Source organism: Notamacropus eugenii, chromosome 1 (assembly GCF_028372415.1).
Source record: "Notamacropus eugenii isolate mMacEug1 chromosome 1, mMacEug1.pri_v2, whole genome shotgun sequence".
Lineage (NCBI taxonomy): Eukaryota > Metazoa > Chordata > Mammalia > Diprotodontia > Macropodidae > Notamacropus > Notamacropus eugenii.
Genome location: NC_092872.1, coordinates 199,876,672 through 199,893,146, shown reverse-complemented (window position 1 = coordinate 199,893,146; position 16,475 = coordinate 199,876,672). Strand labels below are relative to the sequence as shown.

The window sequence follows — 16,475 nt, the reverse complement described above, 5'->3', positions numbered from 1 at the left end:
TATTATTGTTGACAAGAAGCATTAGGTGGACTCAAAACTTGCCTAATAAAAAAGTCACCAGGAAACTGGGATTGAATTTTAGCTCTCCAGCTGATTCATTATATAATCTTAGATAGTTAACTCACTTCCACTTTTCTGAGCTCTGCTTGTTCTTAAGGAGAAAGGTTTTCTAGAAGGTCAAGTAATACTCTTCTTCTGTGAGCCTTACCTTTTCATGGGATGTCTATAGTTGCCCAGACTTATAGCAAAGGTTGAGGTCCCACCCACCCAAAAATGTGCTAAACACTTAGTCTTGGCCTTTAAAAATGGGAGCTGCCACTCTTGAAATTATTAGAGAACTGATTCCTTTCCCCTTGACCTCAAGTATAAGTGACTAGCCTTGGTTCAACTAATCATCTTTTTCCTTATTAACAAGCAGTCTTGACAGAGTTAAGCTTGTCAAGGAAATCTTTCAGGAGAGCCTTATCACTTTTACAAATGGGCAGAATCCAATAAGATTAAATTTAATAGAGATTATCATAAAGTTCTACACTTAAGTTCCAAAAAGATAACTGTATAAGTACTGGTTGGGCAAAATGGATGGACAATAGCTTGGCTAAAAAAAAATAAAAGAAACAAAAAAAAACCTGGGAGTTTTAATTGACTGTAAGGTAAACATGGAGTATCTAGGAGCAGTGGATAGAGTGCCAGGCTTAGAGCCAGGAAGACCCAAGTTCAAATCTGGCCCCAGACACATATTAGCTGTGTGACTCTGGGCAAGTCACTTAACCCTATTTACTTCAATTTCCTCATATGTAAAATGAGTTGGAGAAGGAAATGGTAAACTACTCCAGTATCTTTGCCAAGAAAACTCCAGATGGGTTGATGTAAAGTTGGATAGCAACTGAAAAAACAATTCAGCAACAGCAAAGTTCAATATGAATGAATGGTATGATGTGACACCCAAAAAAGCCAAAATTATCTTAGAAAAAGAATATTGTCTGAAAGAAGGCATATTATAGTGTTTCCATAGTCTGTACTAGTCAAACCCTATCTGGGGTACTACGTTTATCTGTAGGCATCACATTTTAGGAAGGACACTAACAAGTTGGAGTGCTTCTGGAGGGAGATGGCCAAGATAGCGAATGACCTGGACATGATGCTATAGGAGAATCAACTGAAGGAACTAGGGATGTTCATCCTACAGCAGAAAAGACTTTGAAGGTGGGGAAAATACACTAAATGTCTTTTTTATATCTGAAAGGCTGTCATATATGTGAGAAATTATTATTAATATTCAATGTTATGGGGAGATCTAGAGTTCCCTCTTTTTCTATTGTCCTCATTTCAAAAACTCAGTCTCTGAAGGTTGAGCTAACTTTCTCTTCTATCGACCCCACCCAGTCTTACAAAGAATCTCTAGTTTAAGGTGAATCCCACTCAATCAAGCTTGGGTAGAGACAGATCCTTTTGTCTAGATAGCCTAAACCTGGGGTATAGGGATAGTTTCTTTCCAAGAGTTACATGATGTTACTCTCATTCCCTCATTGGAATGAGCTCACTTTTCTTTGTAATGTTCACCTCTTGTTAGCTGTTAACTAATCAAAGTTGATTGCTGGAACACCTCTGTCCAAAGGAACATAAACCTCAAGAAGTGGCCTTCTTCCTTTTTGATCATCGGGAGGATGATGAATCCTTTTTCTTTTTCAGTCATTTGTTGGCTGTGATTGATAGAATTGATTATAATTTGCCCCAAAACTTTGCTCCTTGAAATTATTTTATTTGCCACATATAGAAGATGGATTAGACTCCTACTTTCTTCCAGAGAGAAAAATTAGAAATGAGTTCAACTCACAGAGCTCAACTTCCTTAAATTAAGTACCTAACATGCTTTCTTTCCTTCCTTCCTTCCTTCCTTCCCCATCAAAGCTACCTTAGAGGGGAATATACCACCCCTAAGGTTTTGTATACCCATAACTGGAGGTCTGGAAGAAACTCTTGGATGACTATATTTGAAGATATTGTAGAGGTAAGTATGAATCAGAGTATGTGACTTCAAGGATCCCTTCCAACTAGGAGATTTTATGTTTCTATTTTTAAAATTTTCATTCCTACCAGGAGGGAAGCAAGAGGTTGAAGCTGGAAGCTGCCAGTCTACTTTCCTCAGAGAGAGGCTAGACATACATTTATCTGCTCCCTTAAATTTCTTTTGAAAGATGTGATAGGGTTTTACCTAACTTCTGATTACTTTTTCATTTAGGAAGGAAAAAGGGCCCCCCCCAACTCTATATCCAAGGCTTAACTATTTTCCTACCTAATATCAGTTCCACAATAAACACATATTTGTGTGTGTGTGTGTGTGTGTGTGTGTAATCCCTCCAACTACCCAAATACTGAGAAAAGTCGCAAGAGTTACAAATATTATCTTTCCAAGTAGGAATGTAAACAGTTCAACTTTAGAAAGTTCTCTATGTTTTCTCTTTCCTGTTTACCTTTTCATGCTTCTCTTGATTCGTGTTTGAAAGTCAAATTTTCTATGCAGTTCTGATCTTTTCATCAAGAATGCTTGAAAGTTCTCTATTTCATTGAATGACCATTTTTTCCCCTGAAGTATTGTACTCAGTTTTGCTGGGTAGGTGATTCTTGGTTTTAGTCCCAGTTCCTTTGACTTCTGGAATATCATAAAAGTAGTAAATTTTGGAGTTATGCATTCAGTTATTGGTAGAGTACCCACAATGAATAAATCATAGATCCATCAAAGTAAATAAATTGATTTTATATAAAAATTCTTTAATATAAAAAAGATAGATGGTAAATATATTGGCTTCACTATGGAATGCACTGGGAATATCAGTTACTCTATGGTTCAACTAAAATTAGAATTTCAGATTCCAAGAATAAGTAATCTCAGAAAGAACAATTACTAAATTGTAAGTGTAACAAGGTGTGGTGAACCTTACATGTAGACAGGGCCTCATATATGATGAAACTGGCCTCATGCTTGAAGGGAGGCAGAATAGATATCTCTAGCCTCTTCTCCCCCTACTCTTCTGCAAGGGAGGCTTTCATTCCTACCAGGAGGGAAGCAAGAGGTTGGAGCTGGAGGCTGCCAGTCTACTTTCCTCAGAGAGAGGCTAGACATACATTTATCTGCTCCCTTAAATTTCTTTTGAAAGATATGATAGGGTTTCACCTAACTTCTGATTGCCTTTTCATTTTGGAAGGAAAGAGGACCCCCCCAACTCTATATCCAAGGCTTAACTCTTTTCCTACCTAATATCAGTTCCACAATAAATACATATTTGTTGTTGTTGTTGTTCAGTCATTTCAGTCATGTCTGACTTTTTGTGACCCAATTTGTGTGCTGGATATTGGAGTGGTTTGCCATTTTCTTCTCCAGCTCATTTTACAAATGTAACTTGCCCAGGCTTACACAGTGAGTATATATATGGGCAATCTATTCACTGTGCTACTTAGTGGTCCTAAGTAAATAAATACATATAGCAAATAACAAAGAAACTCATTTATCCAAATCATAACAGAACAGAAATCAGAAGAGGTATGTATAGGAGAATATGTATTAAACAATGCAGAGTAAAGGGACACTCCCCCTGGGAGCATGAAAGCTCAGCTCCATCAAGAGAGAGCACCTCACTCAAGGGGAAACTCCCTAAAATCTCCATTATCGTTAACTGGGAATAAAGACATGATGGATACTACCTGCTCCTCTTATGTCTTCCCAGAGTCTTTTCCTTCAGTAATCTGAAGAGGGGTGGGCATCTTCCATCTTCCCTCTAGAAACTGGAAGCCAAAAGCATCCTAAAGGATATACCACTTGAAGAGTTCTAAAGAAGATTGGGGCTTCAAAAGAGTCCCAAAGAGACTTGGACCTAGAAAGTCCCAAAGAGGGACTGAAGAATCCTAAAGGGGACTAGTGAAGGCAGGAGCTCTCTTTCCTCTTTCTAACAGTGCCCTTGCTCTGCTCTTCACGAATAAGAAAAGAGTCTCATACCAACAGGCTTTTGGATGGGGATTTACATTCCCCCCCTAGATCAAAACTCTTGGCAGTCCCTTGTGAAGATCAGCTGGGGCAGATCTGAAACCTGTAAATATACAGTATAAATGCAAATGTCAGTATTTTTTTTAATGTTTATTTATTTATTTTTAGTTTTCAATATTCATTTCCACAAAATTTTGAGTTCCAAATTTTCTCCCTGTCTCTCCCCTCCCCCCACCCCATACTGCCTTCATTCTTATTACCCCTTCCCTCAATATGCCCTCCCTTCTATCATACTCCTCCCTTCCCTTATCCCTTCTTCTCTCTTTTCTTATAGGGCAGGATAGGTTCCTATACCCCATTACGTGTATTTCTTATTTCCCAGTTGTATGCAAAAACAATTCTCAACATTCATTCCTAATACTTTGAATTCCAACTTCTCTCCCTCCCTCCCTCCCCATCCATCTCCATTAAGAAGGCAGGCAATTCAATATAGGCTGTATAAGTGTAGTTTTGCAAAAGACTTCCATAATAGTCATGATGTGTGAGACTATATTTCCCTCCATTCTACCCTGCCCCCCCATTTATTCTATTCTCTCTTTTGACCTTGTCCCTCCACGAAAGTGTTTACTTCGGATTACTCCCTTCTCCCATTTGCCCTCCCTTCTGTCATCCCCCTCACCCCACTTGTCCCCTTCTCCCCTACCTTTCTATAGTGCAAGATATGCTTTCATACAAAACTGAGTGAGCATGTCATTCCCTCAAGACAAATGTGAAGAGAGTAAGCTTCTTTTTTTCCCCTCTCACATGCTCCCTTTTCTCCACTGAAGAAGCTTTTCCTTGGCTTCTTGATGCATGATAATTAACCCCATTCCATTTCTCCCTTTCTCCTCTCAATATATTCCTCCCTCACCCCTCAATTTTATTTTTTTTTAGGTATCATCCCTTCTTATTCAACTCACTCTGTGTTCTCCGTCTATATGTGTGTATCTGTCTGTGTGTGTGTCTGTGTGTGTGTGTAATCGCTCCAACTACTGAAAAAAGTCTCAAGAGTTACAAATATTATTTTTCCAAATAGGAATGTAAACAGTTCAACTTTAGAAAGTTCTTTATGTTTTCTCTTTCCTGTTTACCTTTTCATGATTCTCTTGATTTTTGTGTTTGAAGGTCAAATTTTCTATGCAGTTCTGATCTTTCCATCAAGAATGCTTGAAAGTTCTCTATTTCATTGAATGACTACTTTTTCCCCTGAAGTATTATACTCAGTTTTGCTGGGTAGGTGATTCTTGGTTTTAGTCCTAGTTCCTTTGACTTCTGGAATATCATATTCCAAGCTCTTCAGTCCCTTAATGTAGAAGCTGCTAGGTCTTGTGTTATCCTGATTCTATTTCCACAAAACTCAAATTGTTTCTTTCTGGTTGCTTGCAATATTTTCTCCTTGACCTGGGAACTCTGGAATTTGGCTACAATATTCCTAGGAGTTTTTCTTTTCAGATCTCTTTCAGGAGGTCATTGGTGGATTCTTTCAATATTTATTTTACCCTCTGGTTCTAGAATATTGGGGCAGTTTTCCTTGATAAGTTCATGAAAGATGATGTCTAGGCTCTTTTTTTTTTATCATAGCTTTCAGGTAGTCCCATAATTTTTAAATTGTCTCTCCTAGATCTATTTTCCAGGTCAGTTGTTTCTCCAATGAGATATTTCACATTGTCTTCTATTTTTTTCATTCTTTTGGTTTTGTTTTGTAAGTTCTTGGTTTCTCATAAAGTCATTAGCTTTCATCTGCTCCATTCTAATTTTTAAAGAACTATTTTCTTCAGTGAGCTTTTGAACCTCCTTTTCCATTTGGTTAATTCTGCTTTTTAAAGCATTCTTCTCCTCATTGACTTTTTGGACCTCTTTTGCCATTTGAGTTGTCTATTTTTCAAGGTGTTATTTTCTTCAGCATTTTTTTGGGTCTCCTTTCGCAAGCTGTTGACTTGATTTTCATGATTTTCTTGCATTGCTCTCATTTCTCTTCCCAGTTTTTCCTGCACATCTATTACTTGATTTTCAAAATCCTTTTTGAGCTCTTTCATGGCCTGAGACCATTTCATGTTTATTTTGGAGGTTTTGAATGTAGAAGCCTTGACTTTTATGTCTTCCTCTGATGGCATGCATTGTTCTTCCTCATCTGAAAGTATGGAAGAAAATACCTGTTCACCAAGAAAGTAACCTTCTATAGTCTTGTTTTTTCTCCCTTTTTTGGGGTATTTTCCCAGCCAGCTACTTGACTTTTGAGACTTTTGTTGAGAGGAGGCTATAATCTGGGGACCTGTAAGTTCTCAGTTCCTCTAAGATGGCACAATCAAGGGAGAGGTGTTTACTCCTCTCCTGGCCTTCGCTCTGGTCTGGGAGCAACCACAATCTTTTCTGCCCAGGATCTTTGAGTAGAATTCCCTCTCCAGAGCCTCCACCAATTTCACCAGCCAGTGCTCTTCCTCATCCCAGGACTGCCACTCAGGGCTGAGATTCAGACCAGTCACTCAATTCCTTCAGGGTCTTTAGGCTGAGAATGGATGCTGCCACCCCCTGGGCCACCTGGGGTTGGGGCTAGGGCAGGGCCCTGCTCCCTTCTCAACCAGGTGAAAGGGCTTTCTCACTGACCTCTGAAGTTGTTTTTGGCTGCTGCTGCCAATGATTCTACACCCTGAAGCCTGCTCCAGTTCTGTCCCTGCCATGTCACAGCCAAGGCTAGGCTGCACTCTACTCTGAGCCCAGTGTGATAGATCTATCCTGTCAGCCTTCCAGGCTGTCTTAGGCTGGAAATCTCCTTCACTCCATCATTTTGTGGCTTCTACTATTCTAGAATATGTTTAGAGACATTTTTTACAGGTATTTTGTGGGCTGTTGGGGAACAGCTTCTACAGGTCCGTCCTTCTGCTCCATCATCTTGGCTCTGCCCCCCAAAGAATTCTTGAAATATCTTGGAAATAACTTTTAAAATCAAATAAGAGAGGCTGAGGAAAAATCAGGAAAAAAGATAAGAGTAATGTAAGAAAATTATTTTTAAAAATCAACTAATTGGAAAAAGATAAAAAATCTTATGAAAGAAAATAACTTCTTAAAAAATTAAAACTGGTCAAGGGGAAACTAATGACTTCATAAGACATCAAGAAATAATAAAACAAAATCAAAAGAATGAAAAAAATAGAAGAGAAAGTGAAACATCTCATTAGAAAAACAACTGACCTAGAAAATAGGGTTAGGAGAGACAATATAAGAATTGTTGGACTACCTGAAAGTTATGATTTTAAAAAAAAGTTTGGACATGATTCTTCAAAAAATTATTAAGGAAAATTTCCCTGAAGTTTTAGAAATCAGAGGGTAAGGTAGAAATTGAAAAAAATCCACTGATCGCCACCTGAAAGAGATCCCAAGATGAAAACTCACAGACATATTATTGCCAAGTTTTTTTTAATTATCAATTTATTTGTTTTCAGTTTTCTATAATCACTTTCATATGTCTTAAGAGTTTTCTCCCCCTCCCTCCCTGAGACAGCGTACGACCTTATATGGATTCTACACATACTTTCTTATTAAACACATTTTCACATTAGTCATGTTGCATAGAAGAATTAAAATGAATGGGAGAAACCATGAGAAAAACCAAACCAAAACATAACACAAGAGAAAATTGTCCGCTTCATTCTGCATTCCAATTCCATAGTTCTTTCTCTGGATGTGGATGGTATTTTGCCTCAAGAGTCCATTGGGAATGTTTAAGTCCTTGCATTGTATAGTAGTTTCAAAGCTCCTCAGTCAAGGAGAAAATACTACATGCAATCAGAAAGATACAATTTAAATACTGTGGAGCTAGAGTTAGGATAACGTAAGATATAGTAGCTCCTACATTAAAAGACTGAAGGGCATGGAACATGACATTGCAAAGAGCAAAGGAGCTGGGTTTGTAACCAAGAATACATACCTAGCAAAACTGAGTGTAATTTATATGAAAAAATTGAACTAAAGGACTTTCAGGTATTTGTGAGGAAAAGACCAGAATTGAATAGAAAATTTGACTGACAAGAATTAGGAGAAATTTAGGAAGGTATTATGAGATATAAAATGGATAATTTTTATGAAATTAAATTAAAAGGTTTTGTACAAGTAAAGAGAACTTTGTCAAATTTGTTGGAATATGAATTGGTCCTCGATTGATAAATGGTCAAAGGATATGAACAAGCAGGTTTTTTGATGAAGAAAAAAAGCTATATACAGTCATATGAAAAAATGCTCTCAATCATTATTGATTAGAGAAATGCAAATTAAAACAACTTTGCATTATCATCTCATACCTATCAGATTGGCTAAAATGATGGAAGGGGAAAATGACAAATGTTAGAAGGGACATGGAAAAATTAGGACTCTAATTCAATATTCATGGACCCATTTTGGAGGTGCCCCAAAAGTTATAAAACTGTGTATATTTTTTGACCTGGCAATACCACTATTAGGTCTGTTTCTCATGCTGATCAGGAAAAAGGAAAAAGAACCTATATGTTCTAAAATATTTGTATAGCTCTCTTTGTGGTGGCAAAGAGTGGAAAATTGAGGGAATACCCATCAGTTGGGGAATGGCTAAACAAGTTGTGGTGTATGATTGTGATGGAAAACTACTGTGCTGTAAGAAATGATGAGCAAGTTAATTTTAGAAAAACATGGAAAGACTTGCATGAAATAATGAAGAGTGAAACGAGCAGAATTAAGAGAACGTTGTATACAGTAACAGTAATGTTTAAAGATTAACTGTCAACAACTATTATTCTAAGTGTTATAAATAAATAAATTGCAAAGGACTTATGAAGGAAGATGCTATTTACATCCAGAGAGAGAACTGAGAAATAAAACTATTCGTAGTATGCTTTTACATATATAAAGTATATATAATACATGTTCATGTATGTGTATGTGTGTGTGTTAAATATTGGCCTTCCCTACTGTGGATGGAGAGAAAGGGAGGGAGGGAGACAGGATCTTAAAATGTAACAAAAATTTTAATTTAATTAAAAAAAAAATCTAAGTTCTGCCATCTTCATATTCTGATATCATCATCCCATTTACCCTGAGCAACAGGTCTTCTTCCCATAAGACAGCTTTAAAAACCTTCTCTGTTGTTGTTCCTAAGATATATTACTGGCCTTAGCTTATTCTGAGCTTTAGGACTCTTGACATTTTTCTTCCAAGACCACACAACAATGTGGAATTCATCCTCCATTAACCAGCTTGTGTTTCCATGTCCTGTTCATAGCTTTTGAAAGCCTACTTCTTTTCCCTGAACACATCACCTTGGCACTTGACAGTAATGTTTTGTTTCTATGCTCTTAGCACTTCCACACTGTAGCAAATTGTATTGTATTATTTTCTCTTATTTCTGTAAGTTTGCTACTTGTTTTATTTCATTCATTGACTTTCAACAGTGGGGAAAAATTCTTACTGAACATTTTCCCTAACTTGTTAACTTATAAAAATAAGTGTAAATTGAAGACATCTGTAGGCTTCTAATTTTTTTTAAATGTGTGAAATCTATGTAAACTCTGTTGACTCATGCTTAACCTAAATGTTCCTCTGCTACACTGAATAAACACTGTCCTGACAACAATCTTGAGAAGTAGGTAGCTCAAGTATTATTCCTAAATTATATCCTGGAACTGACTGTGCCGGGTATTATTATTGTGCTTTCTGTCTAGTTAAAGAAGTTCTGGTTTATCTTTTTTTTTTTTTAAGTCCCCCAACAAAGAGCCTGGGAACTTCCTGTATGTTCATTTTTCTGATTTTGGCATTAACCTTTCAATAAAAAAAATTCCAGTAACTCAATTTCCTACTTTAAAAATGAGTAACATGAAGGCTGTTTTTTTTAGACTGTTGTTTACTCAACCCTTTGACTTGTTTCTAAGCTTTCCTTTTCCTCTCTGTTACTTTCCTCTTTTGTACATTTTAGGGGAAAACATTTTCCTACATTAGGCAGTTTTTTGTGATTCTTTTCCCTTTACTGGTCTGTCAGTTTCACTGACTTAGAGAACTAATTCCAGATGAGTAAACTCCCTTTAATAATACAAATTAGCAACTTCTCTGCAATCTACAGTTTTAGAGAGTTTCCTTTGGGGCACTGGAGAGGTATTTATCAAGTCTTTTTCAGACCTTCTTAATTTCCTTGCTTTCCCTCTGAAATTGCCCCCTATTTATCCAGTATACATATATTATAATACATATCATACTGATAAATAAATAAATAATAAACAATTATACTATAAAATAAAATAAAAGCTGATTTTTACCAGAGCAGCCCATTTTGTTTCAAATGGAGCTATTGAACTATGTCTTTAAGCCCAAAATGCCTCAGGTTTTTGTTAATGACTCATAAAAGCCCCCAACCTAAGCTACCTACTAGGTAGCTCAGTGGATAGGGTACCAGGCCTGGGGTTAGGAAGACTTCTCTACCTCAGTTCCAATTTGGCCTCAGACACTTATAGCTTTTTGACCTATGGCAAATCATTTAACCCTGTTTGCCTCAGTTTCCTCATATGTAAAATGAACTGGAGAAGGAAATGGCAAACCACTCCAGTATCTCTGCCAAGAAAACCCCAGAACCACAAATGAGGTCATGAAGTGTTGGACATAACTGAAAAACAACCCAATAACAATAATTTAGCCTTATAAGACTCACTGGTGAAACTTAAGGCCATCACCTTTTGTAAAATGAATGAAAGAACATTGCCTCAGGCAAGCAATGTGAGGCCTCCGAAAAATCCTTGATTTAGAAAGAAAGTTTTTGGCATTTTCCCCCACTGTGGTCAGTTTTATTTCGAGTAGAATTTCATCTTCCCATTCTGTAAAATATTTTTTTTTTGCATTTTTTCTTTTATTTTTCTCTTCATAGCAAATGGAATTTTTTTTAGAGCCACTCACAATTTTTTTCTTCCTAGTTACATCCTGGAAATTTTTTCAATGTAATTTTTATTTCTTTATGTTCGTTTTTTTTTTGAGATGTAACAAATTTATCCTGGTTTGACTATATCCTACTGTTATATAATTGCTGCATTTTTTGACACTGTATTTTTTTAAAGTCTAAATGCCACTGAATATATAATTACTCTATTTATGTTGTTCCATGAAAAAGTCATTGGTTTTCATGCTTTGATTTCATGTCTTTTGCTGTATCATTGATGCTTAAGCATGCTATATTAATCCAACAGAAAACAAACTTTTTGGTTTCCCAGTACATCTAAAAGCTGGGACCCAATACCTTCACACTTTGACCACCCATGGAGACTGTGCAGAAGCTTATAAGAGGACAGGGGCAAGAGGTTCTGCTGAACCTCTCCTTATGTACTCACCTTATGTACTAGATCCTTTGGTAGCTGCCTCTGAGGACTTCCCAGTACCACAAGAGTGGACAGGTTGAGGCTGGAATTCAGTAAGAAGACAAATATGTTCTCTTTGCATGAGCGGAACGTGGGATGTATTCAACTTGTAACCCACAGAATCCAGCTCACCAATTCCAAACCATTTAATGAAAGTTATAGGAGAATTCTATGATGGAAGACCTCAGGAATAGTCCCAAAGAAATACTAGTTAATAGCATCATCCCAGAATCTGGTAGCCTTTATATCTATATCTATATCTGTATATCTATATCCATACATATCTATATCTATATCCATATATATATATCTCACACATAGTGGTCATGCCTAAGGAAAAAGGAAAGATACAGATATGTGCTCATTACCAAATTTTGAACATAGAGACTAAAGTGGAATAGTACACTATGCTATGGGTGCAAGATGCCCTGGATTGTCTGGTAGGCAGCCGATGGCATTCAGGTTTGAACTTGTCTAGTGGACAAGTTCCACTTGTCATACCAGACTCCTATGTCAAGGACATAGGAGGACAAGGAAAATGCTGCTTTTATTATCTAGCCAGAGAACTACAAGTTGGCTGACCAATGGAAAGCTAACCCATAAACAGTAACTGAGATACTTGGCTACTTGTCTGTTTACAAAATAGCCCCAGAGAATGGAGAAGGCCCAATCAGGACTGTTCTTTGCAACCTCCTATCGCCTATAGGAAAATTAGTTGAACTTTCTAATGAGCAGCTGAAGAAAATTTTTGGAAGGCTCACCCAGAAAAAGGCTGAGGAAGTGGGTGAGACTGCTGCCCTTCCTCCCTCCTTGCCTGCCTGCCTATGGCATAGTTACTGCTCCTTTAATTTCCTCTCTACCTTCTGAGAGCATGAGTCAGCCTGACTTTGGATGGCTAAATAGCCCCAGCTGCCTGGCCCCTATCCTCCCCACATCCAGCATGGGCCAAAGGGCAGTGCAGTGAGAGGAGACAGAGGAAAAAATGGCAGGATAGCCACTGGTGCACTTGGTAGACTGTGGCACCAGGTGTACAAAACTTTGATACAGTGGAAATACAGAGCCACAGTTTTTCATGTACTGATGTCAAAGAGTCTGAAAAAGTAGGAGATCAAGCATAAAAAATGGTGATGAGAGGTGTCAGCGATCTAGATTTCTTTATTAGGGATAAGCAATAGAAAAGTCAACTTAAGCAACAAAGCAGCCAATCTGCCATGGCACAGTTGAGGATTGGGACTTGATGTAGAGACTTATGGAGCAACTGATCTTCAAATACATAAAGATAGAATCTGAAGGTTCATATTTTCTTTTGACTGAACCTCCACTAAATACATCAGGAAGCAGAGAATAAACTGCTTAAACTACATTTGAATCCTTTAATGTTCCAAGCCTATACATAACTATACCTGTTGTCTTTGCTTTAGTTGCATCTTGGATGTCAAGACCAGTAGGAAAGTAGATAATGATTGGTATGTTTGTAGACAGTGGAGACAGTGTCACTCATTTCATTCCTGTGGCTGAAGGGTATGTGATTGGCAGCTGTATCAAACACATTCCAATTGCTGGGAGAGATATAACATATTTCATTCAACAATTATTGAGTATTACAAAACACTAGTCACACAAATAAAGTCAGATCTATATGTTTGGGAAGATATCAATTCCTCATGGGTAGGCCAAGCTAATATAATAAAAATGACAATTCTACCTAAATTAATTTACTTATTCAGTGCCTTTCCAATCGAACTACCAAAAAATTATTTTATAGAGTAAAGAAAAATAATAACAGAATTTGTCTGGAAGAACAAAAGGTCAAGAATATCAAGGGAACTGATGAAAAGAAATGCAGGAGAAAGGGGAAAGTGGGCTAGCCATACCAGATCTAAAACTGTATTATCAATCAGCAATCATCAAAGCTATTTGGCCAGGAAGTAGAGTGGTGGATCAATGGAATAGGCTAGATACACAAGACACAATAGTCAATGACTATAATAATCTACTATTCAATAATAATAAATCTACTATTCAATTCTACTATTCAATAATTCCAGTTTCTGGAATAAGAACTCACTACTTGGCAAAAACTGCTGGAAAAACTAGAAAATACTATGGCATAAACAAAGCATAGACCAACATCTTACACTGTATACCAAGATAAAGTCAAAATGGGCACATGATTTAAATATAAAGGGTGATACCATAAGCAAATTAGGAGAGAAAGGAATAGTTTACCTGTCAGATTTATGGTGAAGGGAGGAATTCATGACCAAATAAGAGACAGAGAACATTATGAAATGCAAAATAGATAAGTTTGATAACATTAAATTTAAAAGGTTTTGCACAAACAAAGCCAATGCAACCAAGATTAGGAGGAAATTGGAAAGTTGGGAGACAATTTTTACAGCCAGTGTCTAAAAAGGCCTCATTTCTAAAATATGTAGAGAACTGATTCAAATTTATAAGAACACAAGTCACTCCCCAATTGATAAATGATCAAAGGACATAAACAGGCAGTTTCCCAATGAAGAAATTAAAATTATCTATAGTCATGTGAAAAAATGCTCTAAATCACTATGGCTTAGAGAAACACAAATTAAAACAACTCTGAGGTACCATCTCATACCTATCAGATTGGCTCATATGGCAAAAAAAGGAAAATTATAAATGTTGGAGAAGATGTGGGAAAATTGACACACTAATGCATGGAGTTGTGAACTGATCCAACCATTCTGGACATCAATTTGGAACTATGCCTAAAGGGATATAAAAATGTGCATACCCTTTGATCCAGCAATACTACTACTAGATCTGTATCCCAAAGAGATAAAAATGGAAAAAGAACCCACATGTACAAAAATATTTATAGCAACTATTTTTGTGATGGCTAAGAACTGGAAACTGTGAGGGTGCCCATCAAATGGGGAATGTCTGAACAAGCTGTGGTATATGAATGTAAAGGAATACTATTGTTCCATAGGAAATGATGAGCAGACGAATTTCAGAAAAACCTGGAAAGACTTACATGAACTGATGCTGAGTGAAGTAAGCAGAACCAGGAGAACACTGTACACAGTAACAGGAACATTATATGATGACCAACTTTTATAGGCTTAGCTCCTCTCAGCAATACAATTATCTAAGACAATTCCAAAAGACTCATGACAGGAAATGCTATTTACATCGACAGAAAGAGCTATGGAGTCTGAATGCAGATTGAAGCATATTATTTTCTCTCTAATTTTTTCTTTCTCATAATTTTTCCCTTTTGTTTTGATTCTTCTTTCACAACATGAGTAATGTGGAAATGTGTCTAATATGATTGTAAATGTATAGCCTATATCAGATTGCTTGCTATCTTAGGAAAGGCAGGAGGGAGGGAGGGAGAAAAAAATTGGAAATCAAAATCTTATAAAAGTGAATGTTGAAAACTAACTTTCCATGTAATTAGAAAAAAATCAAATACTATTAAGTGTGTGTGGGGAAACAATCATTGAGAGAATGAGAAACAGGAATTCCTTCTAAATCATCTCTGGAAATAACTAAGGCAGTGAAGGAATTTTGTAGTTATATCTGCCCAGATTTAAAGAATTTAACAAGTATGATACATGGATCAAAGTGGAATAAACAGTATACCAGAATCAACGCAATTTTAAAGAAACAACTTTCCATTAATGTCGGTTATCAATAGTTCCTGGGCTGGAAATCTTCTTTCACTGAGTTTGCTAATTCAGACCTCACACAACCTATCTCAGAAGTAGTAGATGAGATCAGTCAGAATTGACCCATCAATGTCAGATGTTCTTACTACAATAATATTGTCCTCTGAGGATTCAATCATGTTCTGAGATTTTTGGATGTCCACTACAACAGGATTTGTAAAGAATTGTTGAAGCAAGATTGAATCTAAGTGAAAGATTATGTGGTGGTAAACTGAAGCTAAGGCCTGATGAGGTATAAGTCATTACACACCATATGCAATGAGATGCAGTGTGGTTTGGGTGATAAATGCTGACTTCCAAACCTGAGTTCTACCAAGTATGCCAAAAATAATGAAGAAATTGGACCTAATACTTGCCACCACAATCCAGTGTTTGGAGTCATGTCTTAAAATTAAAATTCATAATTGTGACTTCATAATTGTAACACAGTAGTGGGGAAGAGCTCATCTTTCTGATTACCTGTTTTGTCTGGATCATTGGTATTAAGATAGCAAACTGACTTGGAAAAAATAGAATTCTAAAGGAATATTTTACCAAATGTATCCACATAAAATATAGAAGTCAAAATTATTAAAAAATAATATTTGAATCTGTACATGTGACAAAAAAGTGGCTTTTAGTACTTTCTGTGTGATTTTGTACATTAATGGATTATCTTAGATTTGATGGAATATAATGGTATATAGACAGCTCGACAATGCTTGAATCATCCACTTCCAAGTGTACAATGCAAGAACTTGTTTATATTTCAAACTTTTTTAAACTTTGAGGAAAAATATTTTTAGGGGGGCAGAGTCAAGATGGCAGAGTAGAAAGGCACATGTACACAGGGTTTCCCCACACAGCCCATAAAATACCTGTGGAGAAGGACTCTCAACAAATTTTGGAGCAGCAGAAGTGGAGAACAACAGAGTAGAGGAGATTTCCAGCACAGGGTGACCTGAAAGGCCCACAGGAAACATCAGTTGCACTGGACGCAGAGCGGAGCCCAGCCCAGACTTGGTCGTGCAGCACGACTCTGGGAAGAGGACATCTCGGGGGTGGAATCTCCAGTGCAGAATCCCCCCATCGCAGCAGCAGCAGCGGTCCACAGATCCCTCAACCCACAGGCACCAAAGGTCAGTGATGGGGTTTGTTCAGCTGGCTGGGAAGGGAGAAGAGCCTTCCCATAGCTCTGGCCTCAGGCAGTGGCTGCAGACACCACATGGGACAGGCCCCAGCAGTTCCTAACAGCCTGTACAGCCGCCTGCACCCATTGTTGGAGCACAAAAACCCCTGGGGGCACTGAGAAACTGAATATTACCTCAGCCCTGTGTAGAGGCCCTGAGGGAACTGATTTTTATCTCACACTGAATGGCGGCCCTGCCCATCCAGCTTATC

The 16,475-nt window shown here is 37.3% G+C and overlaps 1 pseudogene; it reads left to right on the top strand.

The window, feature by feature from the left end:
- Positions 1–12,601: 12,601 nt before the first annotated feature.
- LOC140524505 (actin-related protein 3-like) lies at positions 12,602–15,592 on the top strand (annotated as a pseudogene).
- The last annotated feature ends 883 nt before the right edge of the window (positions 15,593–16,475 follow it).